General features: G+C 41.2%; 1 long non-coding RNA gene across 1 annotated transcript in view; it reads left to right on the forward strand.

The window, feature by feature from the left end:
• The window catches only part of LOC116736954 (uncharacterized), a 36,989-nt gene extending 25,494 nt beyond the window's left edge, over positions 1 to 11,495 (forward strand). Inside the window, exon 2 of the long non-coding RNA XR_004342709.1 lies at positions 10,930 to 11,495. This is a non-coding gene — a long non-coding RNA (uncharacterized LOC116736954). The remainder of the gene's footprint in view (positions 1 to 10,929) is intronic.
• Positions 11,496 to 12,832: the final 1,337 nt, after the last annotated feature.

Raw genomic sequence — 12,832 nt, forward strand, 5'->3', positions numbered from 1 at the left:
ATAGAGGAGCCGTGTTGTGATGACTTCCTGAAGGCGGAGTTTCAGAAGGAGCCCAATTTCCCAATTTCAAGGCATGAAATTACAAGGTCAAATTTTGTTTAAGTCATATTTGTACCTATTTGGTTTAACTGCCAACAGTGCATGTCTCTCAGCAACCAAATATTACTAATGGTAATATTTGGTTGTTATTAGGTGACATAGTTGCAAAGGGTGAAGAATAGACCCTTTGACTAATAGTCATTAGTCGTAAGGGGGCAATTACTATTTTTCACAATGTTGGTGGATTTTGATAGGACTTTTCCCTTTAGCAAAGAAATTAGTTGAAAAGTGATTTCAGTATTTACTCTTTGTCGTTTTTCATTATCTGACAAAAACATTTGTAATGTGGAAAATACAACACAGCACAAGGCACTCATTTAGCACCTTTTACTTATCTATCACATTTATTTCACTATGATTAGTTTGCACATGAGTAAGTATTTACCCTAAAGCCCCAACAACAAGGCAGTGCAGACACCTGGATGACGATAAGGCCCACCGTAGCTATTTGTTTGGCCTTCTAGAGACTAAAAGTTGTAATTGTCAAATCAAAGGAACTGCTCTTACAACATGCAGTCACCAGATGCACACTTTCTACCACGCAGTGACAGCAGCCTGCCACCAGAGGGTAGTGTTGTCACATCGACATTCATCTAAAGGACTTTTTTTTTTTTTAGCAAGACCGAAGATTTTTCTTACAAGACTGCTGTCTGGAAACTGCAGGTATTTCCAGATATTTATTGGAGAAAAGTTCCATGTTTATGCGGCACAGCCGAGACACCTCGGGTCAGCTGTAGTTGTCATGCCAGGCCACTATGAGGCGCTGTGATTTTAGCATCGTCAAAATGCACGCGCGCTTTGGAACAAAAGCGGGAGGGATGGAAGGGCGTGTTACCGAAAAGCTGCGCTCCCAGACCGAGCTTCAGAAGGTGCGGGCGTCAGAAACCACGCTGGCCGATGACGCATAAAAGAGAGGCTGGCTCGCAACGAAAGTATTACAGCTTCACCGAAAACCGGCTCCGTGTAAACCGTGCCGAAGCTTAGAAACAATAAAGTTATACTAAAATATCCAAGAAGAAGAAAAATAGAAGCCGAAGAAGATTGAATAAGCGCTTGTTCGTGCTTCTGGAAGAAAGAAAAAAACAAACAGTGTTTTCTGTTTCAGGGAAGTATCATTACACTGGGTTACCGTTATCCTCCAGGAAAAAACGTCAGAAAGGGAGTTAAATAAGAGCCTGCAGATTTTATTATGCAGCTGTAAGAAGTACTCTTCAAATGCAGAGGCAGCTATTTGTTAATATTGTAACAGCTTGTTAATGGGTAGTTTCATCAATACATTCGGCCACTACCGGTCCTTTGAGGACATTCGTGATCTTGATGTGGCTTGAAATTAAAGCAACCTTTGAGTGCAACTCCTGCAACGAGGAGCTGAAGGTGATCTACATTCTGACGGTTCGCGTCAGGTGACCAGCGTTACACGAGGTTGTACTTAAGGCAGGTCAAGGACAAGATGTGCACATCGGCGCTCTAGTCTCACCTAAAAAAAGCTTCGTCATCCCGCTGTTCGGAAAACGTCCTCCCACCGCACCGTTAATTACATATTTACAAGCCAAATTACTATCACGCTGTGTGACAAAGTACAGCAGCCCACCGAACTTCTCCTAAACCTCTCAGCTGGTTCACATCCGACTAAGATGATTTATGTGTTTAAATATTTATTAATTTTACCTCTTCCTGCCACACTGATAAACGATGATCAGTTATCTTATACTAGAGTGTACTTTCTTTAGTAAGATGTCCTGCATCTAATTTAGAATTGAATGCTATTTTGACAGCTTTATGTGTGTGCGTGTGTGTGTGGGTGTGTGTGTGTGTGTGTGTGGGGGGGGGGGGGGTGAGTGTGAAAGCAGAGTCATGTGCGTACGGCGGCACCACCTGCTGCGCTGTTGTATCCGGCGATGCAGGAGCGCCTGTGAGCTCAAACACAAAACACACTTCGTCTATTTTTCTGCTCCCTTTTGTAACCTGAATGAATCCAGTCAGCTGATCGGAGTCCATTCGGTGGACGCCGACGCCCCGAGGCTCCACCTACCAACCTTGAACTACCAATCAGGAGAAGCCGTGAAAGGTCTCGTTTATATGCGGAGACAACTGAAAGGTTATGGACAGCAGGGTGAAGGAGGTCGTTGTTCTCTGGAAATAGCAAATTTATAGAACATTTAAAAAAAAAATACATACAGGTATTTTTATTCCTGATTAACTTCGACAAATCAGGAAGAGGTGGGCTATCTCGTGCACATTTACCTGATGTTTAATAATTCATAACTTCACTTAGATTAACAGGCCAAAGTGGCGTTTTAAAATATCTTCGTGTGGTTTGGCCTGATGTCACATCCTGTCTGTCTCCAAAGGGAAGTATTTCCCTTTCTTCTTTCCCTGTGAAGCAGCTTAGCTCGAAACCGTCCCCTGGGCTATTGTTACGCGTGAAGAAATAACTAATTATGGAAACGGAGAATCTAAATCTGTTGCCAAGCACCATATGCAGATCTGAATTGTTTCTTGTCAAACTTCTTTATGTGCTATCTCTTTATTTTCTCCACCCAGCCGGTTCGGTTCGCTCCCTCCATATTTTCCTCGTCCTTCTCCTTACATCTCAGTACGCAGCGATGACAAACTCTGGGGTCAATATCAACGCTTTGCATAATTGAACTCCTGCCTTCATTATGTATGAACCACAGTGGAGGGAAGCATCCATCACTTTTCCTTTCTTTCCTTTGCTCTCGTCTTCTAGGTGAAGTGAAGCTCATGTGGTGTTCAAGCAATGGAGGGAAATCAGGTCATCGATATCAGAGGGTTGCTAGTTGAGGATCCTTTAAAAAAGAGGAGATGTGCTCCTACTATGGCAGATATATGTATCGCGATACACGCGATCGATACCTACAGAAAATACGATAGGATTTTGATCATTTCACCAAACTCCGATCCAGAACCGCACAGCGTTGTGGGAGATGTAGGCTTAGAAAATAGATCTTAGATCGATACGCTTTAATTCCACCATGTGGAAATTTATGTGTCACAGCACAAAAAAAAAAACAACACAATTGCACTAAACAACAATCAATGAAATCATAATAGAAAACAATATAAAATAACTAAAGGCTACTCAGCATCTATGGGTGGACATTTATCATATCGTTTATCATTTATCACAATAAATGTCTTAAGATTTTATATATTGTTGTCACAATAAATTCCAATCAATGACAAAAACCCATAAAACTGTCTGCATTGTCAGGATTTTACTGTTTTTACTATTTTTCTCCACTGTTCAATAAAACTGCACCAATGAATACAAATGAATTTGAAAATATGATTACTACTCTACTGGAATTTACTGATACAAATCGCACTTCTTTACGTGGCTGGTGAACTAACGAAGCTTATTACACGTTGAATGTTTTTCTAGAGCAGAACTTGGGTTTGTGGGGCTGCGATTGCTGTGACATACCGTTTCCTAAAAGAAAACTAATGAATATTTCTTATTGTCAATTTTGTTGTTACCACAATAGTACCACAAAATATCACGATAAAACTTTAGCTCTATTTGAACCACCAATAACATCATGTGTAAAAAGTAGTTCTTTAAAAAGAATCTGTGATGTTGTGCCTAGAAAAAAGTAATGTATAAGAAATAACTTAAGAAACTATGGTGCTGCACAATGCCTAGATGAGCGAAAACAAAGGCAGTCGTGCCTTTGTTTTCTCTGATCTAGGGAGTGGTACAGATATTTTAACAGTTTATCAATGCTTCATTACCTGGTCTAAGTGTTATGCAGTCTGAATAGCCTGTGAAATCTTTCCTTCCTACACCGTGGGTGTATCAGTCTGCTGCTGAAGGAGCTGCTTAAGGCCTCCATAGTCTCATGAAGGGGGTGAGAGGAGTTATCATAATTGCTTTCAGCTTACCTAATGTTCTCCTCTCACCCACCTCCTCAATGCAGTCCAGAGTCCAGAACTAAAGGCTTCTGGCTCTTCAACCTCTCACAGTCAGCTAAAAAGGTTGGTGGTATCAACAAACTCATTTACTCTTTGGTTAGCTAGCAACAACTTGCGAAGTAGCAGTTTCCTGCCCTTTTTCTCTGAACGGGTCAATTTAGCTAAAACCAGAAAAGAAAACATACAAGGAACTTTTACCCAGTATTGTTGGACAACCAAAGAGATCGCATAAAGACGCATCCAAAGCCAGTGTGTAGTACAGGAACAACAGCACTATGCTTTCAACGGATCAAAGACAGCAATGTGGGGAAACTGCTCAATAAACACAAAATGATTTACCTGAAATGCCCCAATAAAAAGGTTTCCCTTCTCCAATGAGTGGTCCTGGGTTGGAATTAAAAAGTACAAAGTGTCAAAAAGCGTAAATGCATTTTGTAACAGGAGGCTAACGAAATGTTTTAGTCCACATGGGGAGAGCGGAACCATCTCAAAGAGATTACAGGGGAGTAGCACATGATGACAGTGCAGTTTAGGCACAGATGGATTAGCACCAGTACGCACGCACAGTGGCCAAGACCGTACAGCAGTTCAATAGGACAGCTTCCACCCAGAACAGGCTTGGCCGTGGTCGACCAAAGTGGCTGAGTGCCCGTATTCATGGTCATAGAGGTTGTCTCATCAAAATAGACATATGAGTGCTGCCAGCCTTGCTGAAGGGGTTGACTGCTTATGGTTTATGCAGACAGTCAGAGGTATGGTTTATGCTTAAACCATACCCCTCACACTGGATCAATTTGGTCTCCATGGCGTTCATCCCAGAATGAAGTCTCTTCTGAAGATGATGCACAAGAAAGCCCTCAAACAGTTTGGTGAAAGAAAACAGACTAAGGCTAAGGATTACTAAAATCATGTCTTATGGTCGAATAAGAACAAGAGAAACATATTTGGTTCAGATGGTGTGAAGTAAGTGTAGCAGCGATCAGGTGGATTGTACAAAGAGTGTGTCTTGCCTACTGTCAAGCCTGGTGGTGGCAGCGTCATAGTTTGTGGGCAAACTGTGGGGAGCTACAGTTTGCTGTATAGTAAAAACTCTTGTTCTATAACAGATTCGGTTCACGTGTCTTCAAATGCCGTTGTTTGTTGAGAGCCACCACCCATTTCCATTCCTCTTGGGAACTATGCATGGATGATCAACAGGGGGCATTGCACAACGCGGGAGAAGAGCATAGTAGCAAGATGGAGGACACCTTGCGCCTCTGTGGTCTTTGTTCGCTGCCGTATTCATTGTTTCTTTGTCCCCAATTTGACAGGCCCATGGGGTGACACAACAGATTATGCGCCTGTTCGCACTGAAGAGCCAGGTATGCCTGAATGGCACCAGATTTGGTGTTCAGGAGCCTGGTTCTGGTGAAAACGCAACACGTTTGAGTACTGGAAAGGGTTCCAGTCCGCGATGGTGGAAAAGCCCTGTGAGGGAGTCCAACATGATGACCAACCCAAACGCACCTCCAAGATGACCACCACCTTGCTAAAGAAGCTGAAGGTTAAGGTGTTGGAGGCCAATCATGTCCTCTGACCTAAACCCTATTGAGCACCTGTGGGATTTTCAAACAGAAAATGAAGGAGCACAATGTCTCTTAAGATCCACCAGCTCTATTACGTCGTTATGGAGGAGTTAAAGAGGATGCCAGTGGCAGCCTGTGAAGCCCTAGTGAAGAGCCCAAGAGTGTTAGGGCAGTGTTGGACAATAATGGCGGCCACACAAAATATTGTTTTTGTGGCCAGCAGATTAGATTAGATTTTCATGGCTGCAAGTGGAGTTACTTTGAGGGGACAGCAAATTTATGCCCTTGTACAAGTTGTACACTGACTACTTTACATTGTAGCAAAGTTTATCAAAGACCGTAAGTAGATGACAGAGGATTTTAGTCACAAAACAAACAGACCTGCAGAATGGCAAAGGTGTGAAATGACCATGCATTTCTCTAACGACCAGATTTCACCATGACCGTGGAAAGCTGCGGTATTCTTGAGGTCCATTCAGTTGGTATCAAGCCTCAAAGTCTGCAATCAAGTGGAAATGATTTTGAAAGAACAAGTCAGTTATAATCGCTACAACGAAACCCTCTCTTGAACCGGACATGAAATTTTTATGTTCCGCTAACCGAGGGAAAGCAACAGCACTCACATGCTCCTTGCCCCGCTCAATGTCGCGGGGCGCAGAGGGAGCGTTTGCTAGAGAGCACAGGACAAGACGATGTGCAAGGAGGCAGAAGAAGCAGCGTTTCCTCACTTGTTCCACTAGCAGCCGGGGAAATGGAAACCAAAAGCTTCTCACTGGTGGAGTGTGTGAACATAAACACAGTGTCAACACAAAAGCAGTGCGGTTATGAGAGAGGTGTCTGGGGTTGTAGATGTGTTGGGTGCATCATAAACCACAGTCAAATCAAACGATTTGGCACAAAGCGAGGAGTAGTGTTCATAGAAACGTATCCTTTGCATTGTTTATCTTACAGACCAGATCAATGTGGGTTTCTAAGATGACAGATGGTCAATCGTGACACCTAAGTGCTAATAGGTCGGTGCCTGATTGATTTCTTTAATATGGATGGTAATGGGAACTTTGTGGCAATCAGAGAAATTGATTTTTGGATCCGTTAGTTGTATTTATTTCAAGAATATTTGTCGTCTAAAAAAACAAAAAGAAATTACCATTCAGTTGTCATGGAAATAGTCTACAGTGAAGGACATTCAATACAACTTCTGGCATTCCCAGGTCTACCTGTCTAAGCTAGTTCACCCTGAGATAAGAAGACAAAACCCACAAAGAAGTCTCTAGAAAGCTTAAGGTCTCATCATGGGACCTGATGCAAACCCTTGCTTCTTTCAAAGTACATTCCTCCTCTACACAAGACTTCCTTTGGGCCCCACAGGCAGTCCAGATATTTGCCCAGGATAAAATGTATTTTTATTCTTATATTTTTGTACTTGAAGATGTTCTGTTTTTCATCCCTTTTCAAATAATCTCTTTTTTTCTTTTTCTTTTTTATGGTTTGTCAAAGTGCCTCTTTAAGTGTGAGTGTTTAAAAACCCTGCCTAGAAAACAAAAATTCAGACCAGATCCGAACGTACAAAACAAATTAAAAGTTAGTTGTTGTTGGGGGCGTGCCGTGGTGGCGGAGGGGTTGGCGCGACCCACATTCAGGCAAAACGTAGCCTCGACGCGGCTGTCGCGGGTTCGACTCCTGGACCCGACAACGTTTACCGCATGTCTTCTCCCCTCTCCTTCCCCCTTTCCTGTCAGCCTACTTTGAAAAAAGGGACACTAGAGCCCACAAAAAGAGACCCCTTGCAGGGCGATAAAAAAAAAAAAAAAAAAGTTAGTTGTTGGTTTTTGTTGTTGTTGTTAAGCCTGCATTAATGAACTGCCTTATTTGTTCAGTATTATTACTTACTGTAAGTAAGGCTTTTTCTAGGATTTTTTCCTTTTACTTTGTATGATTATCACAGCAGTCCCAGTGTTTCAATTGTAAATAAAGCAGAGTGGATCGATTCTGTTAGTACTCCAATTTCTTTTCGAGTAACCGAAAATGCAAGATGTCATAGTACAAACTATATAGGCTACCTGATAGTGAACTAGCTGATGTTTTGTCTGACAGGACGACTTCAGGTGTATCAGGAGGAATTTAGCAGTAATGAAGATGCTGGGCTGTAGCCTGTCATTGGACGAAAGCCCTTCAGCGTTCCCAGTCATAACGTCTGCGCTGGCTTGTGCTCAATCACTTTGCTCTAAGCGGTCCAGATGAGCCGCTCGGTGATGAAGATTTCTCCTTCCCTGCTTCCAATATGGAAGACGGAGACACCATTTGTCACAGGAAGTAATATTTCAGCAGCAGAAGATGATTCGCAGTGAGAGTAAAGAAGAACAATGGTGTCATTAAAGTGAGATAGATAAATGTTAGTGGGCCTGTAGCAACTGGCGGTTCTCCAATTTTGAGGTTTGTCCATCAGTAGGTTACTTAATTGAGACTTTCTCTATGTGTGTGTGTTTGTGTGTGTGGGTTCATTACAGTGTTTTACTGTTTAATATTTAACAAGTGACTTTGTGCTTGTACTGGTTCCATTAACAGACGATTTTACTTATAACAAGACATTTTCCCATGTTATAAGTGAAACAGTCTGCCAATGGAACCAGTACTTTTTCATCAATATTAAGAAATTATTTACTTTAAACAAACTCCTATATCTTGTTGAAAAGCTACTTTTAAGTTAGTTTTGCCTTATTTCAAGTGCAGTAAGATATTTGCACTAAAATCTACACCAAGTGTTTTTGGTGTAGATTGAAACACATGCACTATGTGTTTTCATAGTGCATGAAGCATACTGCTGGTAAATTATGTTCAACACAACTCATATATTCACACATCCTATTTACATTATATGTAGCAGACATACAAATACTAATCAGAGTCCAATCAGACAATAAACATTAAAAAAAAACATTAGCATTAACAAGTAGTTGAGTGGAGCCCCAGTATTTGCAAGCCACAGTTAGCCGCAAATAGCTAAAATACTCAAAACTCCCTTCTAAAAACACGTATAGCTACTTATTTTAATAGTTCAAAAACAAAATACACCTTAATAGGCATTAATACTCACAGTGAAAACTGTCTTAGAGTTACAGCATATACTAACACAGTCTTCTTTATCTTTGGTCTCTGGGTTACCTTCGTTGGCGCAGACAGAGTGTCTGCATATTGCAGCATGTGTTATCATTGGACCATTGTTTGTGACATAGAAGTAGCAGTTGTACATGTTTGTTCTTTTTTATCAAATTACTTTTATTATCAATTCTGCATCCAGCATCTCTGCTGCAGAATTTTTCAACATGTCCAATAAGTTGTACAGGCCTGGCACAGATGGAGATCAAACTACAGGCAAAGTAAACGTTACAGCAGGGACTGCGCACTCCAACAGAGGCGACGTGGTAATAAAACCTCTCAAAAATCCACCATTCACTTGGAAATGTTCATATAATCCAAACATTGTTTTCTCTGCTTGTTAATTTTGAGATCCGTGTGAGAGAATCACCAGTGGACGAACTTTTAAATCATCTTTTGAAATGATGAAACTGAGGCCCAGTCAGAACCAGTACACATACGAGTTTGAATGACCAAGAAGGCAGTTTGATTAGATATGACGTCGGTATGATATCTGACACAAATTTGAAGTTAAGCACCTTAAGAGCTCGGCTGAAGATATGGAGCTAATGCTTTGGGATGAGCGTTTCTAAAGTCGACGCTCTCTTTAAAACTGAAAACAAAAGACGGCTCAGAGGAATCTGGAAATCCATCTCCTGCACCTTTCCTGGTTTGCTAATATATCTGTGATGATGTAAAAATACGGTGCTCTGAAAGAGTACACAGCACAATTAGTCATTTTTGATAAAAATCTCTTATTTCATGTAAAATATTTTTCATTAATTGTCATTAGTTCATAGAGTTTAGTTTTCAGTTTAGTCTATAGTGATTGCTTTGCAAAATCGACAGAGTAAAACATCTACAGAGGTGAATACTGTTTACATGTACCGTATGTCATCTTCTTCAGACTTATTGACATATTTCTGCCCTTTGCAGAAAGGGATTTTTTTCCCCCACCAAGTTTTAAATGTAAAACGATGCATTTAGAGCAGAAATTGCAGCTGCATGAATTCTTGATGAGGCTGCTCTGGCTGCGTTGGAAGAGGAGATGAATCACGGCACAGCTGACGGAGCACTTGTGGAAAACGAAGAGGGTGTTGTCCAGAACCCTGCTGACGTACCGACACCAGGTTTTATGTTGATGTTTGGGAGAGAACAGCCTTGAAAACAAGTGCTTGGATTTCTACGGAACGTTTTAGAACGGTCGAGAAGACGGCTTCATCAAGAGCGAGGTGTAAATTCTAGTCACGGTCGAAACCAGACATTTACATACACCAAATGATTTCCAAAATTATTTTTATTATTATCCTAAGCAAATAGAAGTCCTGTCGGTAATTCTAGTTAAGCTAAACCAAGACGTTTGGCCGGATTTAACTTCACACGGTGAGAAAAAAGTGCGTCTGTGTCTTTGGTGTATGTAAATATCTGGTTTCGAATATGTTATTCATTGAAAAAATACACTTTTTATTGATTATTTTCTACTTTACTCTCATTTCTAAATGATTTCTGTGCTGTAATAAAGGGGAAAAGTTAAGAGAAAATCTCTTGATCAGCGTTTTTATACGCCAACAAATCTGCTGAAACTACAGTCGTGTCAAATGTGACATAGTCTGTAGGTTCTATGAAAGTTTGTGTTTTTCTAACATATTTGGACAAATTAATATTTACTTTTTAAAAAAAGTTAACAAAGCTGAAAACAAGCAATAAAACATTGCAAACAAAACAACAAACTACCGGTAACTCCGGCCCTGCATACTGGAGCGTTATTTACCTAAAGCCACAAATCTATAAGCATAACTGAGATGAAAACAAGACACACAAACTAGTGAAAAGGTATCAGAATATTATGTACATACTGTAAGAGGAGCCTTTAACAGGCTGACAGCCTCTTTCTACTTATCGTAACAACATTATAAACATGTCCGCCTGCTGTCGTACCAATGGCGGCCATCTCATCCTCCGCAGCAGGAGAAAGCGCTTGTTTGATTCATAAATCCTGTGAGGAGTCTCTGATTCGATGGATATGTCATTTTTGAATTATAAAAAATGGAGTATGTTGATAGAAATGATCCGATTTCAATCATATCTCCAGTTATATACCATGAAAGCTGCCCATCCTCCAACAACAACCTTAACTTCACCTTGATTAAATCTAATTTAGGCCTCTTTAACCTTTCATCTCTCACACCTCTAGGGCCTCCTGGGACTCGTCCCACTCCAGGGTCGCCACGGCAACAGCCATAACCACTATATCCCCTTGACACAGGGAGCAAATTGGGTCCACCAGTGATTGTGAAACTTTAATCAACCCCCCCGAACCCCTCGGGGTTCCTCTCTCTCTCTCTCACCGTCAGCGGGCGCCATGGAAACAACACTCCGCCACGTTCCTGTTCATAAACGCCACCGAGGTCGGGCTGCAGGTAGCCGATGTTCATCTTGGAAGTGATGAATTATTTGTTTATTCGGCTAAAGAGCAGCGCTTACATAATCGCCATAAATCTGTAAAGCCACAGCGATCCGTTAGGCTCCTTTAAGCATCGCTGACGGCCAAAATTAATCAGAGGAATTGAAAAAGTTCCCGAGCAACCAAGCTCTTTATTCACCAAGCGAACACAGACGACGTAGATCAATCCGGAGCTCTTCAAACACACGACTGCTTCCAGTTGGCTGCAATGTTTCTTAACTGAATATTTATGTGAAGTCAAGGGAAAATAAGACATGGTTTTCATTTTGTTTCCCCAAATAAACATTTGAAGAGTATGGCCTACTTCTTAATTAAGCTCCTTTTACACTGCTACCCCCACACAAAACTAAAATCCTGTGGAACCAATCAGAAGTCATCCAGTCGTCTGCCTGAACATGTTTTAATGGCGAACAGTCTAAGCTGAAAGGCTGGAGAGAGAAATGGTCTATAAATCTGACCTTCACGGCAGAGTAACACTTAATTTTGTCTAACTGGATTTAACTTTATTTTATAGTTTGTTTCCTTTATACAATACTTGTAAAACGTTTGACAGGAAAAACGTGAATTGTCTCGCGTGCGAATAAACGTTACTTGATTTGTGGCACGAGCTGCGATGAAACGGTCCAGATTCATGCGTTAGAACGGCCCAGTCAAAGTCCAGACCTACACACGACTGAGAATCCGTGGCAAGACCGTAAGGTTGGTGTGCAGAGACGCTTTTCGTGCTTCGTTGGAAGCTCCGCATTTTGTTGTAATGAAACTAAAATCTGCTTTTATTATCGTTATTGATCCAACAAAGCTTGAGCTGTTTTGCAAATATGTGCACAAATTGTGAAAAAATAAAAACTTGTTAAAAAAGAAGGATGTCGTTTTCCCACCATTTTATGTTTTTGCACTATGACATAAACACCAACAAAATCCATCGAAGCTCATCGTTGCAAAGTGACAAAATGCAAAAAAGGGTTAAAGGGGCATGAATTATTTTTAAAACGACTTCTGACAATTACTATAACTACAAGAAAACCTGTCGCAATAATCAACGAACCAATAAATTGGACCATATATTGAAAAGATGATTCGTAGGTTTTGAAGGACAATTTTGTTGCAGAGACTTCACAATCCACTTCATTATGGTTTCAGTTGTGTGTGGTTTTTAATTTCCTTTTTTTTATTTATTGCGCTCGGTTGTGTTAAACTTTGGATATTTAAAATGTTAAGTGTTCCGGTTTAAAATTGCATTATTACCCCTTTATCATCGCATTGCTTCAGAATGATCTCGAGACGCCAGTGTTATCGCTTTATCGCAGTCGTTTCCGGGACGACTTGTCGTCATCCTGACAGGCCTTCTAGAAAGATTGTGCTCTTGTAACATGGCGTTCCGTGAGGAACGCTCAGTTTTTACAAAACCGCCATCGCGATCCTTCTGGAAGCCTCTGATTAGAGACCGGATCATAATAGTCTTTCATGACTAAGCCATCTCACTGAGATCAACCTGTGTGTGTGCGTGTGTGTGTGTGTGTGTAGGCTCCAAACGTAACGATTGCTCTGGGTTTATTCCCACATATTTTCTCCCTCTTCCCGCCCTCGCCTCCCCCCGGCCCGGTGTAGGGAGAGCAGGAGAAGGACGTGATGC

This window comes from Xiphophorus hellerii, chromosome 2 (assembly GCF_003331165.1).
Source record: "Xiphophorus hellerii strain 12219 chromosome 2, Xiphophorus_hellerii-4.1, whole genome shotgun sequence".
Taxonomy (NCBI): Eukaryota; Metazoa; Chordata; class Actinopteri; order Cyprinodontiformes; family Poeciliidae; genus Xiphophorus; species Xiphophorus hellerii.